Below are 21631 nucleotides of genomic sequence, written 5' to 3'. Positions count from 1 at the left end.
AGGATCAGGTATTTAACTATGTGAGCACGTAACCACTAAAACTTTGTGAAATATTTTATAGCAGGATTTTATCATTTGTGTAGTATATTCTCATAGTCGTCTTATATTTTGAAAACGTAATGAGATGTTAGCGCTCCGTGGTGCACACATATCTCAAGTGGAATTAATCCCTTAGGTATTTACTTGGCCACCTTTCACTATGAGAGGCACTGGAGGTGTGCACAAATTTGAATTCTCGTTGGCACTAGTTAAGCCGATTCTTCATTGTTCACTGTATATACCACAGTCAAAGTGGGCCCCGATCTGATAAACTGGCTCAAAGACGGCGATTACAAGGGTGGCTGTGTGGTGAGTGTAGAAGGGCGATATACTGATATGAAAACGGATGCAATAAATTTAAAAAGCGTGGAAGTATGCTTTTGAAATTCTCGGCAGGGGCGAGTCCCCTGTGTATCCGGGTATCCTGTGGCTCATTCAGCACTGAGCGTGAATAATTCACCGCAACTGTGCTCTTCAGCGAAGTGATTAAATCTATGGTATTAACCACTCGCTGTAAGACTCTAGCTCAAATCCACATTCAATGACTCCTACAAAATATTCATACTTCGGAGGCATAGTTTCACGGGAAGGATTCCCCAGATCCGTTGCTCATATCTCAGCTCGAATATCTTAATAATTCAGGCAAGTTCGGGTGTAAGTGTAGCTTGTATTCAAGCGCTGCTCTATTTCCACCCTTACGCAGAAAACTTTGGAGAGCAAAACCACGAATGGATACTGAAACCCTTATTGGGCTCGAAATTGCATTCCAGGTGTTCCGAATAGCATTTTGAATTAGCGGCTTCCGAAACGGGAGTGGGATTATTAAGGAATTTGATATGCATACTCCAACCTTTGCCTGTGCGTTGGCTCCTTCATTTTTTGGGTTAAGGGTGCGCTGTTTGGGTGAAAATTCAAGAGATCGCAGCGTCCTGAATAATATTTTCGAGTTGTGTTTCACGATTTTCTTTTCGAGGCCTATTCAATTTGGCTTAAATTACTTGGAGCTTTCAGAAAAAGGAACTGTCACCCTTCCCCCTGTGCGGCGATACAGCTGTTCACCTTAAGATTCAGTTTCAGTTTCCACCGAATATGCATAATTTCCCTACATATGAATCCATCCAACTTTCAACTGCCGGAAGACTCCCTTAAATTCTCTGAGTTTAAAGAGGAAGCTATTTGGGTAACATTTGGTATCCGATTACGTTGAATACGGAATGGGAAGGAATATAATACCATCAACTAGCTGTACTTCCGCTGGGAAGAAAAGAAATAATCAAAACATGAATTTTTGATGCTAGAAAGATGCGAGAGGTCACTACTTGTTTCTATGAATACCAAATGAGCATATCTCAATAGTCAGGTTGAGGAAATTACAATATCTTATAGGATTCCGCCTTGGAATTGCTTCGAAATCTGACCAATTTAGAAAATGCCCTTTCATATAGATGGGTCCGATTTGAAATGTTCAGTTGAATATAGGAAGCAATTTGGGATAATAGCCCAAAACATTCAAAATAATTTCAATTCGGACTAAAGAAAATGGTCCTGTTTTTCAAAGTAGTCAGGCACAAAGTACATACTCGCTTCGCCACTAGTTTGGACAAAGGTGACCTTTGGTACTAAATAGATCTGCGTTAGTGTATTCCTTTAGATTTTATGGAGATGAAAAGCTCCTTTGGCGGACGTTGAGTTAGGTTACGTTTTGCTATTAAATTCAAAAGTGCTTGTGTCTCTCTTCGTATCTTGTAGATACAATTTAATTTATTTTTGCAATTTCGAATTAGATTTTGAAGAAGTATTTTTTGGCTTTCAGATAACATGAAGGACTCCTACCAGTTTTAGAATATTTTCGCTTCAACATTACATATCAGCCAGGTTTACACAACTTTTGCAAGTCAACATCTTCTAAAATGCCTGGCCTTTGAGTTCAACATAAATTGGAAGCGACTCGCTTGACATACTCTATTTACTTTTTGCTACTATGACTAATGGATTAGACTCTTTGCAAACAGCATTATAATTATAAGTAACCAAAATTGGATCAACTCGTCGAGACTCTACAATTCGCTCCCGGACTTCGTCTTTAGAATGTCTTGCTTCAAAGAGTCTCAATTTTTCCTTCATATCTCCACTTCATCAGTCTAAGCACTTACATGCCGTCTTTATTTATTAACTCAACCCAGCGCTTTCAGGAGTTTTCATTGATTTGCATCCGTCGGCTTTTCCTTTTAGGTTATTTGAGTATAGTCCATAGACGTGGCCTGTTCATTGCTCTAGTCGACTTTCTTTCGGTAATTCCCATCATTGATCTCTTCACCCAGGTGTATGTTTCTTAAGGTTTTGTGTAAAACAAAACTCGCTCCAGGACTTTAAAGGGGCCCTCATATGGCGCTTAAAGCGGTTTTCGAGAAGTGTCCACCCTATTGAGGACTCGCGAGCATGTCTCAATGCCCCTGGGGATGTCGATCTCCGGCGTCGTATGTGAGGAAGGTGGAGCCGGCCGGAGTTTTGAAACTGCATCCCTGAGCAGACGCAGCATACAGGAGTCACTTAACCCCGACCTGATATTCAGCACAGGGTCGTTGTGGAGCCTCATATTCTCCCTATAACATCTTCGCGGGGCTGGTCGTGAATTCCTCTCCATGGGCTATGCGAAGGCCGAAAACGACGAAAGGAAAAGACTGCGACCACGACGGATCGTCACGAGCCACTCCAGCACACCATTGGACTGTGGGGGGTATGCAGTGGGCCTGTGACATTTGAAACCTGCGAGCTCACCTAACACCGAGAAAAGGGTAGACTCAAATTGCATTCCCTAGTCCGTGATCATTAAGGTGAATATACCAAAGCGCGGGATCCATTCTCGACTGAGGGCCTCGGCACATAATTGTACAGTAATTTCAGTGAAAAGTATTACTTCAGGCTACCGCATAAACCCGTCGATGATTGTGAGGCAACACTTGCAACCGTACCAGTCTCGCAATGGGCAAATGATCACGAGAATATGCCTACTTCTGTTTTTATATGCTTGTTGATTTTACACTTTTGGCACACGATGCACTATCTGGCCCAAGAGTTTACGTCCTTGTTCATGGACGGGTAGTAGTATTTTCCGATGACTTACCGGTTCGTCGTCCTGATGTCTGGGTACGTAAGGTCGTGTATTGCTTTGACTACTCCCTTGTGAAATTCAGCCGGAATGAATGGCCAAGGTCCCTCTTCTGAGGTCTCGCAGAATAAGTACGAGTTTGAGCCGAAGGTAGGAAACTCCTTGAACTTGTATTTGGAGTTTGTCCTCAGGCTCTGAAGTTCTGCTTCGTGCTTCTTTGTCTCGGAGATTGCCGTATAATCGACAGCGGTGGGAACGGTAACATCCGAAATTCGTGGCAAAGCGTCCGGAACGACGTTGTTTTTTTCTGACACGTATTGGATGTCGGACGTGAACTGGTTGTTGAAGCTCAATTGCGAAGCTGGTGAGGATACGCTTTGTTGTGCTTTTGTTTAAACGGGAACGTAAGCGGCTTGTGGTCCGTGAACACAGTAAACTGCGACTCGTAGGCGCGGTATTGATTAATTGTTTAGAAAAGAAGCTCAATGGTTGCCAGGTTTGGTTCAGCCGTTGGTGAAGAGCGGCGCCTACCACTGTGTCTGTGGCATCGATGAATACGGCCAGGGGTGCATCTGGCCGAGGAATTGTCAGAAGTGTAGCATCGACCAGCTGTTGTTTGACTGTCTCAAATGCTCGGACGGCCTCTGTAGACAATACAACCTCGCAAGAGTCTTTAGTTTTGGTCTCAAATAAGAGACGATGGGCAGAAAATGTCGGTAGAAGTTTAACATACCCAAGAACCGTTGCAGTCGATAGGGGAAAGTTTTTGATCGTTTCAAGCTTGCCTGGGTCTGGCCGAATTCCATGAGGAGTGATCATGTGGCCGAGAATTTTCACCAGATTTTGTAGGAATTTGCACTTTTCAACGTTTAGAACGAGCCCACCCTCAAGGAGACGTTCAAAAAAATACTGCGCTGCATTGCACAGGCCAAATGTTGTCCTGGTGAACTTGAAAAATTTCGAAAGGTATGCAAATAGCCGTTTTTGGTAAATCTTCGGAAGCTACAGGGATTTGATGATACGCCTTGGCCATCCAGATCCAAGCTCGTGAAAATACGGTAATTAGTCAATGAATGCGCAAAGTCATGGATGAGTGGAATAGAATATCGGTCGGAAACTGTAATCTCCACAAGTTCTCCATTCGCATCCCTGCGGAGTGGCGAAGATTAACAACTATTGGATATTCCCGGTTTCATGAGAACTTCAACCTCTTTCTCTGCTACAGCCAACTTCTGGGGTGATAGATGATGCACCTTTGAGAAGATAGGGGAGCCGAGAGTGATGGTACTTAACCGGTTGCTAATTTTAGTAGTGATGTTGCAGTATTTGGTGAGAATGCCAAGGTCGGCAATGTCTTCAACAATAGAAAGGGTGTCATTTACGGAGCAGGAAATATGCTTCTAAAATGAAGAGGCTTATGTCCGCCAAAACGAATCGCCACGAAAACGTTCGGAGCAATCCGAGACTCACGTCCATTTGCTTGTAGTCGTAAGTTCGGACTGGAGAGGAGTTCGCGGCAGCCAGTTACAAGTTCTGTGGTATGAGCGTGTTTAGACGGCATACGGGGAAAACCGACACCTCTGTGCCCATGTTGATGGGAAAGCAATGTCTGCTGATCAAAAGCTGTAAGGTGACGTGGTATTGTGCTTTGGGGAGCCACTGCCGATGCACCCAGTGAGCCTAGTGTTTGTGAATTCATTTGATTTAGTTGTCTTATCTTCAAATTTGCGATGGTATCGGTAAATTTTCGGGGCTACTAAGGGTCCGGGGTGTGACTACTGGAACGCCCACTTTGCGGAGTACGATCGAGATGCACCTCCCGAGCGTAAAGTATTCACAGTTGCTGTTAACTTTGAAAATGAGGCATCCAATAAACCCGCCGTTTGTTTTCGGTTGTCAACCTCTTGCCGTATGTCCCTGGATACTTGCTCGCCCATGGTGTGGTTTTCGTCGGCGGTAGCGGACAGCGCCTCTAGCGACCCCGAGTCCGTGCAGCCGTTGAATTGCGCCGCCAAAAGAGGAGCATCGGCATAGCTGCAACGGTGGCATTGTGCTGCCCGATCTTGTTTTCTCCTTCTGCGACATATGGGGTGGCGCCTCTCGAGATGAGCGAGGGGAATGTCGGTGGAATGCTGAAGCCAACCAGAAAATCTAAGCGGATAGAAAAAATATGACGCCCCTACTGAAACAACACAACCACAATCGAAAGCCAACTGTGCGGAAACCGGAGCAAAACCTGTACTACCAAAAACTACACGCCGGCTCTTGTGACGAGTATACACTTTTATTAAATTATTTTACTTGACATAATTAGTGTTAATTAGGTTACAAATTCGAATATTTCATTACTAATGTTCATATTAATGTTTCCTTCTACACTCCTTTTGTGCCGATTTGCACTGCCTGCTGTCATTGTTTTGTCACCACCACTTTGGATGTGTTTTTCGGCACGTGTGCTGCTGATGTCGAGGTCACCACTTTGGATCTGTACTACCAATCCCTTGGAAATTTCTGATAAATTGTTAGGTTATTCCTTTTTTAAGATTTTGTGTAAAACGAAACCTTACTGTCTAACTGTCTGTCTAGCTGTTTGTCCGCCACACGCATTTTTCTCGGAGACTGTTATAACGATTGGCACTAAATTTGGTGGAAAGGTGGGGAAAGGTGGTACATCCTTTTACATCGAATTTTAGGGGGGCCCCATACATGCAAAAACGGGGTGTAAATTTTGCTTTCTTCAAATATGGTCATGTGGGATATCAAATAAAAGGTGTCGATTAGTACTTACTAAGCCGGTCTTAATTTTGACATTTACTGGGAAAGTGGTCGAAATTGACTATCTTTTCAACGGTTCCATTCTCAGAAACTACCCAACCGAAAAATCTGAGACCCATACGGTGCCTAGGTTCCAAAATACCCTCCATGTCCATATCTTTTCAAATAAAGTTAATAATAGTATAATTTTTAGTAATTGACTGCAAACCCCCCTTAAACTCATCCTAGAGTCAGCAATGTAGATTATATCCTAAAACATGATCCTGCCAGGTTTCGTGGAAATCGAACTATTACTAACAAAATTATAATAGGCCAAAGTTATCGCTTCTTTCCAAATACAAGACTATGAGTGTCAATATCACCCGAAAGTGGATACTTTCACATAATATATGCATATATTACATGCTACGTACTAATGGGGCGCCGGAGCAGTGCGTCATGAGGCTAGGTCAATTCTTAGCTGCGCCTCGTCGTGGTTCGTTCCCTTTCTTATTTACTTTTTTTGGAACCCTTCGTGCCTAAGTTGTACTCGATGCGACATTCTTCGCTTTTCGCTTATTTTCCAACGTAGTTGCCCATACTGGAGCCGCGTACCCCAATATTCAGAGAGGCTTTAATTGCTGCACTCAACCCTTCTGGAATTAAGCGTTGACAGTTGATTTCGCCTAACGAAATCTAAGTTGCTTGTCAGAAAGGCCTCCATCCTTTTCCGCAATAAGGGGCAACCTATTGCAAATACTCTTAAATTACTCTCGTAAATAATTTGCAAATGGTTTTGACCAGACTATCGGAGGGATGTCCATTAGTTACCCCACTCTTGTAGCTTCCATAGCTCGGGTGCTGTCCTGGCTGCCACTTTCAAGGCGATGTTCGGAATTTCATTTGGGCTTAGGTCTTATTTTCAAAAAACTTCATTGCTGTATCTAGAACTTTGTCATCTACAACTATAGGAGCTTCCACGGGATTCAAATGTACTACGTTCAAATGTACGTATCGTTCACATCTTCTGGGAGGAGAGTATTCATTATATTTTGCAACAACCTAGGTCAAGTGATCGCCCTGTAGCTTTGACGTAGTTTTTCCGAGTTTCTTCGATTTTCGAATTCGATCAGAAATTTGGATTTCGTCTGAGAAAAGTGCTATGCCAAAGTAGCACTCCCCCTGTCATTCCGTTTTAAGTCCTCGCTTAGGATATCGCTGATGACAGTGAGTCCACTGCCGATTGCTATCTTCTTTTCCGAATAGCGTTGAGTCCTTCATAGTTTGTACCACTTTCAGGCGTGAGAATGTCTGAAACAATATTCATCACAGTGCTTTGGTCTTTCTGTCACTCCATTGTTCTGCGCTTGCGTTAAAGTTACTGGTAATTATTCTAGGATTACGTTGAAGGGTAGTTTCTCCAGCGTTAATTTCTCTAATGATATGTTTAGTGCTGCAATGTATACAACGTCGTTACTTTCCGTTTCCATGCATGAAACGTATTTGGGTTTTCCGTTTCTGCCGTATTCGCGCCACAGAATGGTCTGTCTTGGGAGTTAGTATGAACATCATTTAAGACATTTACGCACTGGACTGTCATCTCGTTGCCAGTAGACCATCAATGCAATTAGTGTTTTGCCGCTGTAATGGCATTTTTTGTTGCTTCTTTATCAAGACTTATGGACGCTATCTGTATATGACCATTTGATTTCCTAAGCCGTTTCACATCAGCTTTGCTCAGTGATTGTAGTCCAAATAGAGACTGAGAGACTCCTTGCTCATCTTGACCTAGCAATTTATTTATTTATTTATTTAATGAGGACAATACACAGAAAGCAAGTTTCTTATTACATAATGTCCTCAGAGGGAGGAGCAAGTAAATGGCATATTTTGCGCTTAAAGCTAGAGAGGGACATAGAATCAAAGGAACCAAGCTGTAGGGCATTGTAGGACCGGCAAACCCTCGGGATCGTAGAGTGAAAGTAAATCTCGAGCTCGGCGAAGGGTACATCAAAAATGTCCGCATTACGTGTGTTATGAGACGAGGCAATACGGAGAGTAATATCTGAGTTGGCGGAGGAGTCCATCAGACCATTGCAGAGTTTGAAAAGAGTACACATATCAAGGAAGATACGGCGTTGCTTTAGGGAGGGGAGATTGAGGGTGCGGAGTCGTGGCGGATAATCAACCCGTCGAAAGTTCTTTTTGTAAAAGAGAGTCCTGGTGAATTTGCGTTGTACAGTTTCAAGAGCGCGGCCGTCACGGATGCGTTGTTTTTGACAAGGGAATTGAAGAGTGTTAAGGAGGGCTGGATTGAGGTAAAGTCGGACGAGGAACGTAGGTTAAAACCAGACATTTTGGAAGCTCTATTGATGATGTCAACGAAGTGGGAATTGAAACGAAGTTTATCGTCGAATATTACACCCAGGTTTTTGAAGGTGGTCAGTAGTGAAAGGGATTGACCATTGAGAGAATAGGAAAAGGATGATGGGAAGGGTTTCAGGGAATAGCGCATCCAGTGGCATTTGTTGACATTTAGTGTTAGCTTGTTGACCGAACACCAACGGGCTAAATTATCAAGGTTGGATTGTAAGAGAGCGCAGTCCAATGGAAATGAAACAGAGGCAAACAATTTAAGGTCGTCTGCGTAAAGCAAATACGGACAGGTGAGGATGGAGGCGAGGTCATTGATAAAAAACAGGAAGAGTAGGGGGCTAAGTGTAGAGCCTTGGGGAACACCAGAGGAAGGAGAGAAGAAACCAGATGAGTGACCATGAAAAGAAACTTTGCAGGAACGGTATGAGAGATAGGAGGAAAGCCTGGAGATGACTCAGGGAGGGAAGTCTAGCGAAGAAAGTTTAGAGAGGAGAATGTTATGGTCAACGGTGTCAAAGGCTTTGAAGAAATCAGTATAAACAGCATGTACTTCCTGTCGTGAATTCAAGCGGTTAGCAACAAAGTTGGTAAAGACCAGAAGATTTGAAGCCGTTGATCTATTTTTCACGAAACCATGCTGCTCCTTGTCAATGAGGTGATCGAAGTGCGCGGTCAACCAGTCGTTGACGTATCCTTCTAGGATTTTGGAGCAAGAGGAGAGAAGGGAAATAGGGCGGTAGTTCACAGCAAGGGAAGGGTCTCCGCTCTTGAGGATAGGAATGATAAGGGTCTCTTTCCAGAGACGGGGATTCGTCTAGACTTTTGTTGTAGATTATACACAGGGGGAGGGAAATGTGTTTTCTACAGTTAAGGAGGAAGAGATTAGGAAGCCCATCGGGGCCAGGTCCGACATTGACACCAATGAGGAACTCAACCAAGGAAGGCGTAAGGAGAGGAATGGCTAGTGATTCGGAGGAGTCTGTGGTTATGAAAGGTGTAGAGGGTGAAGGGGTCAAGGGAGAAGACACTGAAGAGAAGTAGGTGCAGAGAAGGTCGCAGGATTGTTGTGGAGAGTTGGCAGTGGAGTCAGCGAAGCTGGTAGAAGAAGGGACAGATTGAGTTGGATTACGAGAGTTGCGAGCGTGAGACCAAAAGGGTTTTAAGTTACCGCGAGCAAGGGCGGCTTCGATGCTCAATAGGTACCTTTTACGCGCTTTTCTGACCATTGACTTCACAGTAGATCATATAGCTTTAAAGTGAGCAAGGTCGGCGTCATTTTTAGAAGCCCGAAACTTCTTCCTCAGTGCATGTTTCAAGCGAATGTTAATATGAAGTTCCGTTGTGAACCAAGTTGGGTAAGAACGTAGGCAGGGAGGGGAAGAAAGGACATAATAGGAGAGGAGATCAGAGAGGATATTGTAGAAGGTGTTAAGAGCTTGATCACACGATGAATTACTTAATATATGTACCCAGTTGAAAGACGCTAAAGCTGAGTTCAGACCGTCAAAATTGGCTTTGCGGAAGTTGAACTTAGTGGATTTACGCTTGGTTTTGGGTTTTAAACGAGGGAGCTCCGCTTCAAATTCAACCGCGGGATGGTGAGCGTCGGTTTTTATATACGGGAACGTGCCAGGAAATAAAGAGAGGTGGCGCTCGGGGAGGTTGGAAAGGAATAGATCGAGAGTGCGGCCCAAGGAGTTTTTGGTGGTATTGAAATTCAGGGCAGAGCAAGTATACATAAAGGAAGAAAGTGGGAGGGAAGAATGGGAGAGGTTGTTGGAAGGAATTGGAAGACTAGGATGATTAGGCCAGTTGAGCATGGGGATGTTGAAATCTCCGGAAAGGAAGAAAGGGAGGGAATCTGACGGTAAGGAGTTCAGATAAACTGTCAAACAATTGTTCATACAGGTGAGAAGGGCTAGCACAGGGGACATATACACAAGAAACAATGAACGGGAGGAAGTTGAGCGGGAAGACACGAAGAGCAACACAATCAAAAGGAAAGCTAGAGGGGGAGAAGACGAGTTCAGCGGGGAGTGAATCTTTTATAGCAATTAGGACTCCACCGCCAGCGGACTTACGAGAAGCATCCCGGTCCCTGTCACAACGGAAAGTGGAGTACCTTCGGGGAGCTCGGAGTATAATATGGCACCGTCTAGCCAGGTTTCGGAGATACAGATGGCATGGTGTCGCTGAGCCAGCGCGGATAAATTGAAGGTCTATCTGTCTGTCAGACAAAATATTTTACTCGGAAGCGACTGAGCTTACTGCCACGATAGCATGATTTTGCGTTTAAGTTTAAGGTGGGGAGACTGTATGTAGTATGTAGACTGTGCAAAAATATCCCTTTATGAATATTAACAGTTTTTTGGTGAAAACTAATTATAATTTATCCCTCTGTCATTAAGTTCAATACAGCAATTCCATTGCTTCTGAGTGAAATCCAAGAATTTAATGCTGAAAATATTCAAAGAGGAACAGGCCAATCAACTCTACCCTGCATCCGTAAATTTGTTAATTAATTCATCCTTCGGTATTTTTAATTATAAGATTAAAACCAGGCCACAGGACTTTGTAAAGGACAAGACCATCAAACGAATTTTTTACTAAGAGAATACGTAAACCGCAGTGTTTAATGAAAATTGCGCTGGCTTATGTGCAACACGGGGCAGTATTCTGTGGGTTGATACGAGCGCATTGTCGACTTATTAGAGTGCCCAATATTCTGTGAATATGCTTTTCATGTAGCCACATATCAACTGAGCTGCATTTTAATTGGTATTCTACTGAACGAAGTTCGTAGTAAACATATTGTCATGTCAACCAAGGATTGTATTTTGCTTGACGAATAGGAATTGTGGAGCTACCAACAGCCAAAGGAAAATTGAATCCTGATCTCCGACTTCCCTTGAAGCCACCGTACCTTTTGACAAGACAACATTGCTGAAATCCCATAACGTTCATGCATCCTGGGAATATAATGAAGCTTCAAGCTATTTTGGTCGGAGGTATTTCATATCAGCTGCGAAATTATTGTGACTTTAAACGAAATCTGCACTGCAGCATCCCATATGATGCCAACTGAATTCCATAGTGAAATTTCCAACCTATGGGGTTGATTCGTTTGTGATGCACGGCTTGAAATATTCATAGTTCCGAAGAAATGTTTTTTGAAACGGGAATGAAAATGTATTATGAAAACGTCATGGATTTGGTTTTGTGGCTTTTGTGGCTAATAATTGAACTGAATATCTGGACAATGAACGTAAGTCTTGGTGAATTCAAAAACAAAATAATTGGCTGGGAATTGTGGAAAAATCATTGGTGTTTGGACAACAAATTTCTGCAGTGGCTGATTTGATCAGTCAACAGTCTAGTTGACGGATGGAATGGGCTTGTTAGCCAATTTCCAAAATTTGAGTGGAAATCAAAGCAGACATTTTTTATTGGTTAAAAGCTTTGCTTTATTTCTGCATATGTTCTCTTTCGAGAATCCTTTGTGTATGGGGTAGGGGGATAAGCATAGCCTTTGAGCACTTAGACTGTATTGATGCACTGCACACGAAGTCCACTTTTTGCCCATTGAAGTCACCTTCTTTTATTAGCTGAAAGGGGAATAAATAAAAAGAGCTGTGAACTTATGGGAAATAGGAGGACCAAAAGATCATCCTAAGTGGCCGAGAATGACCTAGAATGAAGAACTATCCCAAAAACCTAAAAAGGTTGCGAAATTAACCATGAAGGCCCGCCTGCAAAGATTGAAGCTCCATCAAAGTGCTCAGTTGACACGTTCTTGCAGGCTTCTGCGCTAGGTAGGCTCGGGAATGTGGGGGAAGGGGGGCGGTCCTTTGAGCCCTTTGATCCCTCACGTGTCATTATCACAAAATTAACGTGTCTATACCGATGCGTGGGTCCGCGCCGGATAGACTACAAACAAAGAAATTCGCGACGACCTAACGATGAAAACCAGAACGCGAGCTAAAGCTGGAAAAAAAACGGCTCGCCGGTACGCGTGGAGCCGTAAGTCTCCGGACCCGAATACCGTGATCGAGAGAAAATCCTAATCACGGTTTCCCCTGCCTCAGATATTTATTGAGCGGCTCCTGCGGTTCCCTTCCATCCTTGATATCTTCAGGCTAGTATATCAGAGGATGTTCCTAATAAGGTTTTGCGTGGTCAAGGAGGAAGAGAGATGGAGGAAAATTATTCACAATTCATGATATATTCATCCATTCCAAACAAACAAACAAAAAAATAAAATAATATAAAAGTAAAAGCAAGGAAAAATAAAAATAAATAAACGAACTCCGCCGAAGCCGGTCCCAAGCCCGGTTGTGAAAGGAGGAGGGATAGATAGCTTCAGTCTGAATGGCTGTACGCCACCGCAGCGTCTCAGGGGGTAGGTGAGGAAAGTGCAGGAACTTTGCAGTCTTGCAGATTACTCACTAAGGAAGCTATCTCAACACTTGGCAGCTAGGGATAGATTGCACTACCAAAAATGAGAAGAAGGAGAAATTTAAGGTCCGGTACGGATAACCGGCGGGAGTCGTCTGACTTGGTGACTGGGTCGGGCTCTCGTAATGGACAGCATGGCGTCGAAACCGCTAGTCGTGGGGCGGTTCGACGTCCAGGCACCATGACGACCAGGAGCACCGCTCCGCCTGCTGCCACAATCTGTGGCGACCACTTCAACAGGTTCGCGTAGGAAGCAGATGAAATGGACTGAAGAAATGAACCTACTACGAAATAACGGCGGGGCGCGTTCAACATCTTACCGCCCCTTGTTGCACCAGATATTCGTCGAGCGTTTCCCGCAATTCGCGCACGTGACTGTCACCGAGTCGCAGACCAGTACCGCTTTATTACTCGCAGCAACACAATCCCGGCCACCATCAGGGAGCGTGTTCGACTTGAAGTCATCGGGGAAACTGGTGACCGAGAGTCGATGGGGGCAGAGGCGGCAGCATCAACAACACCACGCCGTACTGCAGGTAACAGTTTCAGTACTCGCCGAAGCACTCTTCTCCACTGTCCAGCTGAGGTTTCCATTGAGGTTCGGGGCGAATTCCAAAGAGCGTGTATAGAATTCTCGGATATGGATCCTTTACATAGACCAGGTATTCCCAGGCTCTATGCATCTCCAGCAACTCCGGGAATTCTATAATATCTCAAATCAATGATGAGATAGCATCTCGATTGTGTGCTGATACGAGTATGTCGCTGCTGCAACTACAATCACTTGTGTATTGTGGTGCAGTTGCGGCTATGAGATTGCACGGTCTGAAGATTCGCTTTCGTGTTATTGGTTTGAGTGACAAAAGGGATCCACCATGGAAAATTCGTCTGGAACGTCGGCGGGACTCACTAAGGCAGGACATTGCTAGACTGATTCAGATCAGCACTGGCAATGTCAGCCGGCGGGTGAGAAATAAAGTGCAGAGGGTTTACCGGAATTATGTCATCCCCTGTTGTTGACATTCTGGACACACTAAAACAGAAACTTTCTGTCATATGCAGTCGGTTACGACGATATGGCGAAAGTTATTCCAGACGTGTCCAGAATGCAACATACGCGAGGAACCAGCGGAGCTTTTTCAGATCTCTCAACGAATCCCAACAGAGCGCCCAGACAATACAGTTCTCGGTGACGGAAGCGAAAGAGTATTGGGGTGGACTTTGGGGGTTACCTGCCCAGCATGCTGAGCATGCTGGGATAACAACTAAACCGGCGCCTTTAAAACAATCAGCAACTTGCTCGGCTCCAACATATCGCTTTACACTCCTGATTGTGTCGTTGTCTCCCAAAACTTTTCTCTATCTCACTGGCCAGCCCAGCTGTTCCACCAAGAACCGGTCCCCATGCCGCTACGCTCGCCTTGAATTCTGTTGAACTCCGAGAGTTCATGTTGCAGAAACATTCGTGTGCACCTACGGATGCGCCAAATCATTCCCCTCTGTCAAGATTAATTCGCCCGAGTGGATTCAATAATGTGCAATCTGCGGCGCATATTAGGGTAATTGCACATTCTGAAATGCATTATTTGAGCAAATTAATTCAGGAAGAGCCGAATGAGATTCCGCTTCCGTCGCGAAGCCGCGGTCACTACAGAGCATATATTTTTTTTTTTATTAGGGCTGTCCCTTGTATATTTAATTTTATATGTCGAAACAGCCCTAGCTTCTATTTACATTTGACAAATTGTTCGAATACTTAAACTGACAAGTAATTAGAGTCCACCTGGCTCTCCTCTTACCTATTAAACCCTCCCTGGAGAGTTTTTTCATGGTTGCTCATACCGTTCCTTCTTTCCTTCCTCTAGTGTTCCTCAAGACTCTATACTTGGCTCCTACTGTTCCTACTTTCTACTAATGACCATTCATTCATCCAGCCCGTGTTTACTTTACGCAGAAGGCTTTTAATTATTTGGCTTTGCGTCGTCTCCGCTGAACTGTGATCTCTTGCATTACAACCTAGAAACTCTTGTGCGTTGGTAGTCGGTTAAACAAATGCCACCAATTGCTGCTGGATGTGCCACTAGCTTGAACCCTCCCAACATCCTTTTCACACTATCTTGATGAGAAACCCCTACAGACTTCCTTCCAAAAATAATAAAATAACTCCCCCCTCCCAGCCGGTTTCATACCCGGTTGTGAAAGGAGGAGGCACGCGCACATGACTGTGTGGAGGGATGTAGGCACTACGCGCAACGACGCCGCACTACGGGCAAGAAAAATTATTCAAGGTTCAGCTGAAAATTTATCGTATGCAGTAGGTTACGGCGATTTGACGAAAGTCACTCCAGACGTTTCCAGAATGCAACGTACGCGACGAACCAGTGTCACTTTTCTAGATCACTCAACGAAAACCAACGGTAACGGATGTGAAAAAATATTGAAGTGGACTTTTGCGATTACTCGCCCAGCATGCTGAGTGGATTACCGCTGAAGGTGCCTGCCATGTGACTACACCGGGCAAAAGTTTTGCCGATCTTACCCAGGAGGAGGTTCGGTCCAGGTGTGGATCGTGAGCAGAATTTCTGGAACAAAATCAGGTCATTAGTTAGCCTGAGGAATTTCCACCGCGGAGACTGCCTCCCTTCTACCTAAGAAGGATACGAGGCAGGACTCCCCGACAATTAACCAATTACTTGCTTACCAACCCCCCACGAATTCATAACGTCCCTTATTAGTAAAAAGACCAATGTGCATCTCGAAACCAATAACATTCTGTCGGAGGAAGAGAAGGGCTGCCGAGTCGGATTAAGTAGTTATAGGACAGGCAACCAGAGGCCAAAGAAACCCCAAGCTGACACACTTGATCCACTTAGATGACATCAAGTTTTGTGCTGGTACTGTTGACCATTTCAGAAGTCTGTTGCAAATAAGAGACATGTTTAGCCGTAATATTCGGATGGAATTTGATTTAGACAACTGCCGAATCCAAGCCATCTGCAGATCATCACGAGCCGCATGCCGGACATAGCACTGGTTATGACTGAGACAGAATTCTACAAGTACCTAGGAATTCTCCAAGCAACCCATGCACGAGCTGGTGATCTTAGGTGTGCTCTGCTATCCGAATTTCTGCGACGTGTAAAACTGATGCAGAAATTTCATCTCCCGGGGAAGAATGTTACCGTAGACGAAAACCGATCTGGAAAACGTGCAGCGGCGCATACGGACTACCAAGTTCAAATTCCGAATGCGCCATCGAAAATCTGCCATGGTGCGGATAAACTTCCTTCGTCACATCGGAGGCAGAGGCGTGGTTGACGTGGTGGTACAACATCACTGCCAAGTCTATTCGCTATACGCTTATTTTTATCGCAAAGTCCAAGCGAGTCCCTTGCGTGCGGCTGTTTATAAGGCAGACTGGGGGCTGATTCCATTTAACTTGAAGGAACGATCTTTCAATCCTCTGAATGGGGTGAAGTGTAACCAAGAGCAGATTGATGAATGGAAATCAAAGGCAATGCATGGTAAACACGTGAAATGTCTTTGGCAGCTATTTCTCGGTCTGCATTTGTCGAACAGATGGCTGTGTAGGGGGGAGCAAAGAAAGAGAAAGAAAGGGAAGCTCTTTCAGGATGGCGTGGTCGCCACCCAAGCTTATAAAAAGCACATAATAAATAAAGCAGATGAAGGACGACCATTGTAGAATATGTGGTTCGGCGTTAGAGACGTTGGACCATCTCATTTCTGACTTGGCTATTTTGGCGCCTGTGCAATACACTAATAGGCAAAATATTGTATGTAATGTGAACCATCAAAATCGTGCATGCAAGCATGGGGTGACCACGGGAACATGTCCGGTTTACCGGTATGAGCCGGAGGCAATGCTTGATGATTCTGCTTACAGCATTTATTGGGATCGTCAAGTTCTAATTGATCGCCATACACAGCACAACAAGCCTGACGTTCTGTTATTTGACAAGACAGGTCGCTCCACGTATACTATTGATGTTGCTAATCCCTATAATAACAACAACATTGAATGAAAACACTTGGAGAAGAAGATGATCTACGAGCCATTGGCTCAGGAAATGAAAGAAATTTGGCATCTCGAGAAAGTGGTTCCTTCACGTGCTTGATGTTGCGGGGAGTCCTTGACGAATTTTTTCGTTAGTCTAACATCGGCCACCACCATCAGCGCCCCTTTATCTTTTAAATAGGTAGGATCATCGGAGCCTAAATGCTTGGCACTCAGTTCTAGTATTAGGTCAAATCCGGCATCTGCCGAGGTTGAGACAAATCGAAAATAATAATAATCTTTGGTACGACAATCTGATTGGATCAGGGCCTTGAAGTGTAGATTACAGCGCTTAGCAGGATGCAATGTTGTCAGCATTGCCATCAATACCTTAGTGTGATTTCCAATAACTAGCTATCATTCCCATTACACATCGTTAGTCGCGCTTTCAAAGTGTCTGATTTTATCCTACGTTCCACCTCTGACCTTACCTCAGTCCATCACTCCTAAGCGCTTTTCAACTCCTTTATTATAAACACAACAGTGACAGCCGCACTCCTAAAGTGTACAACTCAAATTCACCCGAATCCTCCATTTGAAAAATAACCTTCCCCCGTGGACTATCCTTCCCCAATTTACCTTTGCTGCAACAACCCCAAATCCTCCTTGATGTACATACCCTTTTCAAATCTGTTATCTCCCGTAGTACAACTAATGAGGACATTGTTGAAGTCCCTTTCGCGTAGCTCGGCATCTACTTTCACTCTCCGATCCTGAAATCACGCCGGTCCTACAACATTCTACATACAACTTGTGTTCTTTGGCTCCTTTCTTAGTTTTAATTACAGCTATTTAACTTTTGAAAAAATCAAGCAAAAAGTCGCAAACTACAATAACAGTTAAAAGAATAACCGCGGAATAAAAAATGACGACTTTTTCTTTTTTGATGTCTGCTTAAGCCTAGTAGTACTCAACCTCCTCAAAAAATGAATGTTTATATTTTCTTCTTGCTATTGCTGGCTTTATGATCAACTATATGTGCAGTTCCTACACTGGGTTGTTGGTGAATAGCGGTCATTTGTTTGATGAGATGAAATTTTCGCGGATACTTTCTGCAACACTTTTATAGAGAAATATATATTGAAGTTAGTTGAGCCGTTTAAAGTTTTACGTCCCATTTCGTATATGAACCTTCCTAGTTCCTGCTCGAACTGATGTTAGTTGGTTAAAAAAAAGGTTTTACGTACTCGTGATTATTCACGTTACGGCGGCAAGTCTACTGTAGGCTATGTCAGGCAATGAAATCCACCATCCTAGGATGGTTGGCGAAAGAATCGTCCTGAAAATTGGTCGTGCAGAAAAGGGGAAGAGGAGTGTTAGTTACTCGGAAAGTCCGGGAGCAAGGGACATCCATACGATGGGGCCTTCATCAGCAAGCTCAGTTGTGTATGGCGGGCAGCATGCTTCCAATATCGGCATTGTGGCACTCTAATATAGCTTGCAGAACGTAGTAAGGGTATTCCAAGGCCACATTAAAAGAATGTGGTATATTTTTCCACCCTACATTATATTTATATATATTGTATCTGTCTTGCATAAGAACATTACTGGAAGAGAACCCATCTGCAGTTTTTGCCGCTATGGTTAAATTTGCATAGTCTTTATGTAATTTCGTGGAATAATGCTATGTTTCTTTTCTAATTTCAGGGGCAAAGTATATTTTGATGACATTGTTCGAAGTTAAGGTAAGTTGCAAGAAAAAGCAAACGCGAAAAGCTTATTCAGATGAAGCGGGTATCAAAATCTCACCCCTTTCATTTTAAACGCTAAGAATATGTAAAAAGAAATAATAATAAAGAAATAAGCTGAAAACATGTACCAAGAATACTGAAGGGTTGGAATTCTTGAATATTCTTTGTTGTTGCTCTGAAAATTCTAGACAAACATACCAAACTATTTTTGTTAGGTAACCATTATATTCTCTTGCTTCTACAAGGATCTGCTGATGACTTGCCTATCTTAGTCGGATAGCTGGTATTATATACGTGAATGACGACTCTGTTGGGGCCTCCCACTACTGTTTCTGACACTATCTTGCTTCTGATGCCACCTCTTACCTGAAGATGAATCATGCTGTCACTCAAGTGTCTTGAGGAGGGGTCCCAATCTGCTCTCCTGGGATTCCTTATTTTTCTATTTATTTCCGAGTTACCCTCAGTGTCGAATCTGATTATTCTGTGATCCGACATACAAAGCTTATCCGACACTCTCCTATTCTTGACCAAGCTACTCATCAAAACATCCCCTAAATTTATGTATTTTATCTCTTGTCTTTCGCTGGTTACCAATGCTGGTGTGTTCCGTGCATTATGTACTTCTAACTTATTACTGAGGGTGAACTCTAGAAGAGTGCTTCTTCCCTAGACCTGTGCAGGTTGGCATCACTGCCGAGAAGAAGTGGTAGCTTCTTACTCTTGCAGAACTTCAGCATTCTAACGACTAATTCCGGTGAGATCCGATTGTCGTCTCCTGTAAAGTAACGTGATGCCACGACTGCCGCTCAAGGCCTTCCAATGAGACGTGGATAGCCACGAGGTCTCCTCATAAAAACTCTGAAAGACATATGTATCTAAAGTTTATTTTGAGAATGATGTAGGTCCTTGATTTTTCACAACTGGGATCCCAAAATACTTGCATACTTTCTACTTGCAGACCGCGAATCTGACCCGGCGCACCCATGGCTTTTGAGCTAACATTATTCCAATGTTATCCTTGGAGCTTTCTTGGTGCATGGTGAAGATTTACCTAGGCTATTCTACTGCTGGCCATCGGCTCCGTTAGCGTTTGAAACTTTTCTCCAATATCGAGGTGTTAACCTCCTCCTCCGACATGGCACTTCCTTGCGTTTTGTTCTCTGACTTGAGCTCTAGAAGGCCTAGATCAAGGTCTTCCAGCTTCTCCTCTTCTATGGGGAGCAAGTTCACTTCTCTGTTCGGTCCTGCCCTTTCAGCCAGTATGGCTTCCTCGATTCCTTTGGGGACTTAGATAGGCTTACCACCCGTTGGGTCCTCATTAGTATCCTTCATTGGTTTTCTCCAGCGCACGTGTACAGGTATGCTATTATAAAAAATCTTGAGGAATTTACCTTTGCCCACCCGTTTCTTCTGAAAACTCTCCCTAACCACGTGTAGAGATCCAAGCTTTTCCGTCTCAATCGCTGCGTGCATTGGTATACCGTCCGGTCTGTGCTCCTGGTATATCATCCCCAGCACATGTCAATAGTTTCGTTCCTTACCATTCTGGCAGTTTAGGGACTATAGTCCTTAACCAGTGCACCGTACCCACCATTGCGCAGTCTACCATTGTAAGACCTAGTCGAAAGGGAAGCTGGTGAACACGAGCTTCTTATTCCATCCTTCACATATCTTCATGACGATGAGGTTTTCAATTATTTTCTGCTCCCCACGAGCTAGTATTTGTTCCGGAAATACTTTCAGAAGTAGGTCTGTCTGTTAGGTCTGTCCAGAGCGCTCTTAAGTACTTGCTTTGGTTTCAGGCAGCCACTGAGACTTGTCTCCTTTCTGATGTCTCATCTGGCGAGGTTAGAGGTTATTTTGCTCGTCCCTGCTTTTTAAGCGGGGACTTTTGTTGTTTGCGGTCTTCGCAGTAAACCAATATTGACCTTGGCTCCACTTCAACACTCTCAACTTCTCCGTTCTTAGGTGTGATCAACTGGCTTTCAGTGTTACAGAGATGCGTCTCCACCTAATGCGCCAGTTTGGGTGTGGCGCTTTCTATCTTTCTGTCTGTCTGTATTTTTTTTTTTTTTGATTGAGAGAAATCTACCATAAATACGTATCTGGAATCTAGGACACGCATGCCGGACTCTTACCAACTAAAATTCTCCGATATTTTCTCCACACTCTCCTTGCGGTGCCACCGTTCTGGTATTGCTTTGCGGGGCTGTTCATTTTTTAGTTGTTTTCTCTAAATGAGCTGCTTCCGCTTTGGGTCCGCTTCACCATTGCAACTATCGCGTCCCATGTTTATTTATTTATTTATTTATTTATTTAATGGGGACAATACACAGAAAGCAAATTTCTTATTACATATTGTCCTCAGAGGGAGGAGCAGGTAAATGACATATTTTGCGCTTAAAGCTAGAGAGGGACATAGAGTCAAATGAACCAAGCTGTAGGTCATTGTACGACCGGAAAAACCTCGGGATCGGAGAGTGAAAGTAAATCTCGAGCTCGGCGAAGGGCACATCAAAAATGTCCGCATTACGTGTGTTATGAGACGAGGCGATACGGAGAGTAATATCCGAGTTGGCGGAGCAATCCATCAGACCATTACAGAGTTTGAAAAGAGTACACATATCAAGGAAAATACGGCGTTGCTGTAGAGAGGGGAGATTGACGGTGCGGAGTCGTGACGGATAATCAACCCGTGGAAGGTTCTTTTTGTAAAAGAGGGTCCGGGTGAATTTGCGTTGTACAGCTTCAAGAGCGCGGCCGTCACGGGTGCGGTAGGGGGACCAGACTACAGAGCAGTATTCAAGGATGTTTTTGACAAGGGAATTGAAGAGTGTTAAGGAGGGCTAGATTGAGGTAAAGTCGGACGAGGAACGTAGGATAAAACCAGACATTTTGGAAGCTCTATTGATGATGTCAACGAAGTGGGAATTGAAACGAAGTTGAATTTGATTGCACCATTAAACGGGTATTTAGTTCTGTTTCAAGCTTTCTCCTTGAGTTTCCAATCCTGGGCTGCACCTTCACACGTAGGACATTGAGACCGAACCTATAGAGGTAATTCCAATATCCACGTCCGGTTAAGAACTGAGTCAGATCGTAACTTGTCTCACTGCGGTTTCGCGTAAT

General features: G+C 44.0%; 1 protein-coding gene across 1 annotated transcript in view; it reads left to right on the top strand.

Moving 5' to 3' along the window:
* LOC119654514 (zwei Ig domain protein zig-8-like) overlaps nt 1-21631 on the top strand; it is a 570111-nt gene that overhangs the window by 347114 nt on the left and 201366 nt on the right. Inside the window, exon 4 of the mRNA XM_038059957.1 lies at nt 18456-18493. The gene's annotated coding sequence lies outside the window, so the exon portion shown is untranslated. The remainder of the gene's footprint in view (nt 1-18455; nt 18494-21631) is intronic.

Source organism: Hermetia illucens, chromosome 1 (genome assembly GCF_905115235.1).
Source record: "Hermetia illucens chromosome 1, iHerIll2.2.curated.20191125, whole genome shotgun sequence".
Taxonomy (NCBI): Eukaryota; Metazoa; Arthropoda; class Insecta; order Diptera; family Stratiomyidae; genus Hermetia; species Hermetia illucens.
Note: the sequence above shows the minus strand (reverse complement) of the source record. Positions and strands in the feature narration are given on the sequence as shown.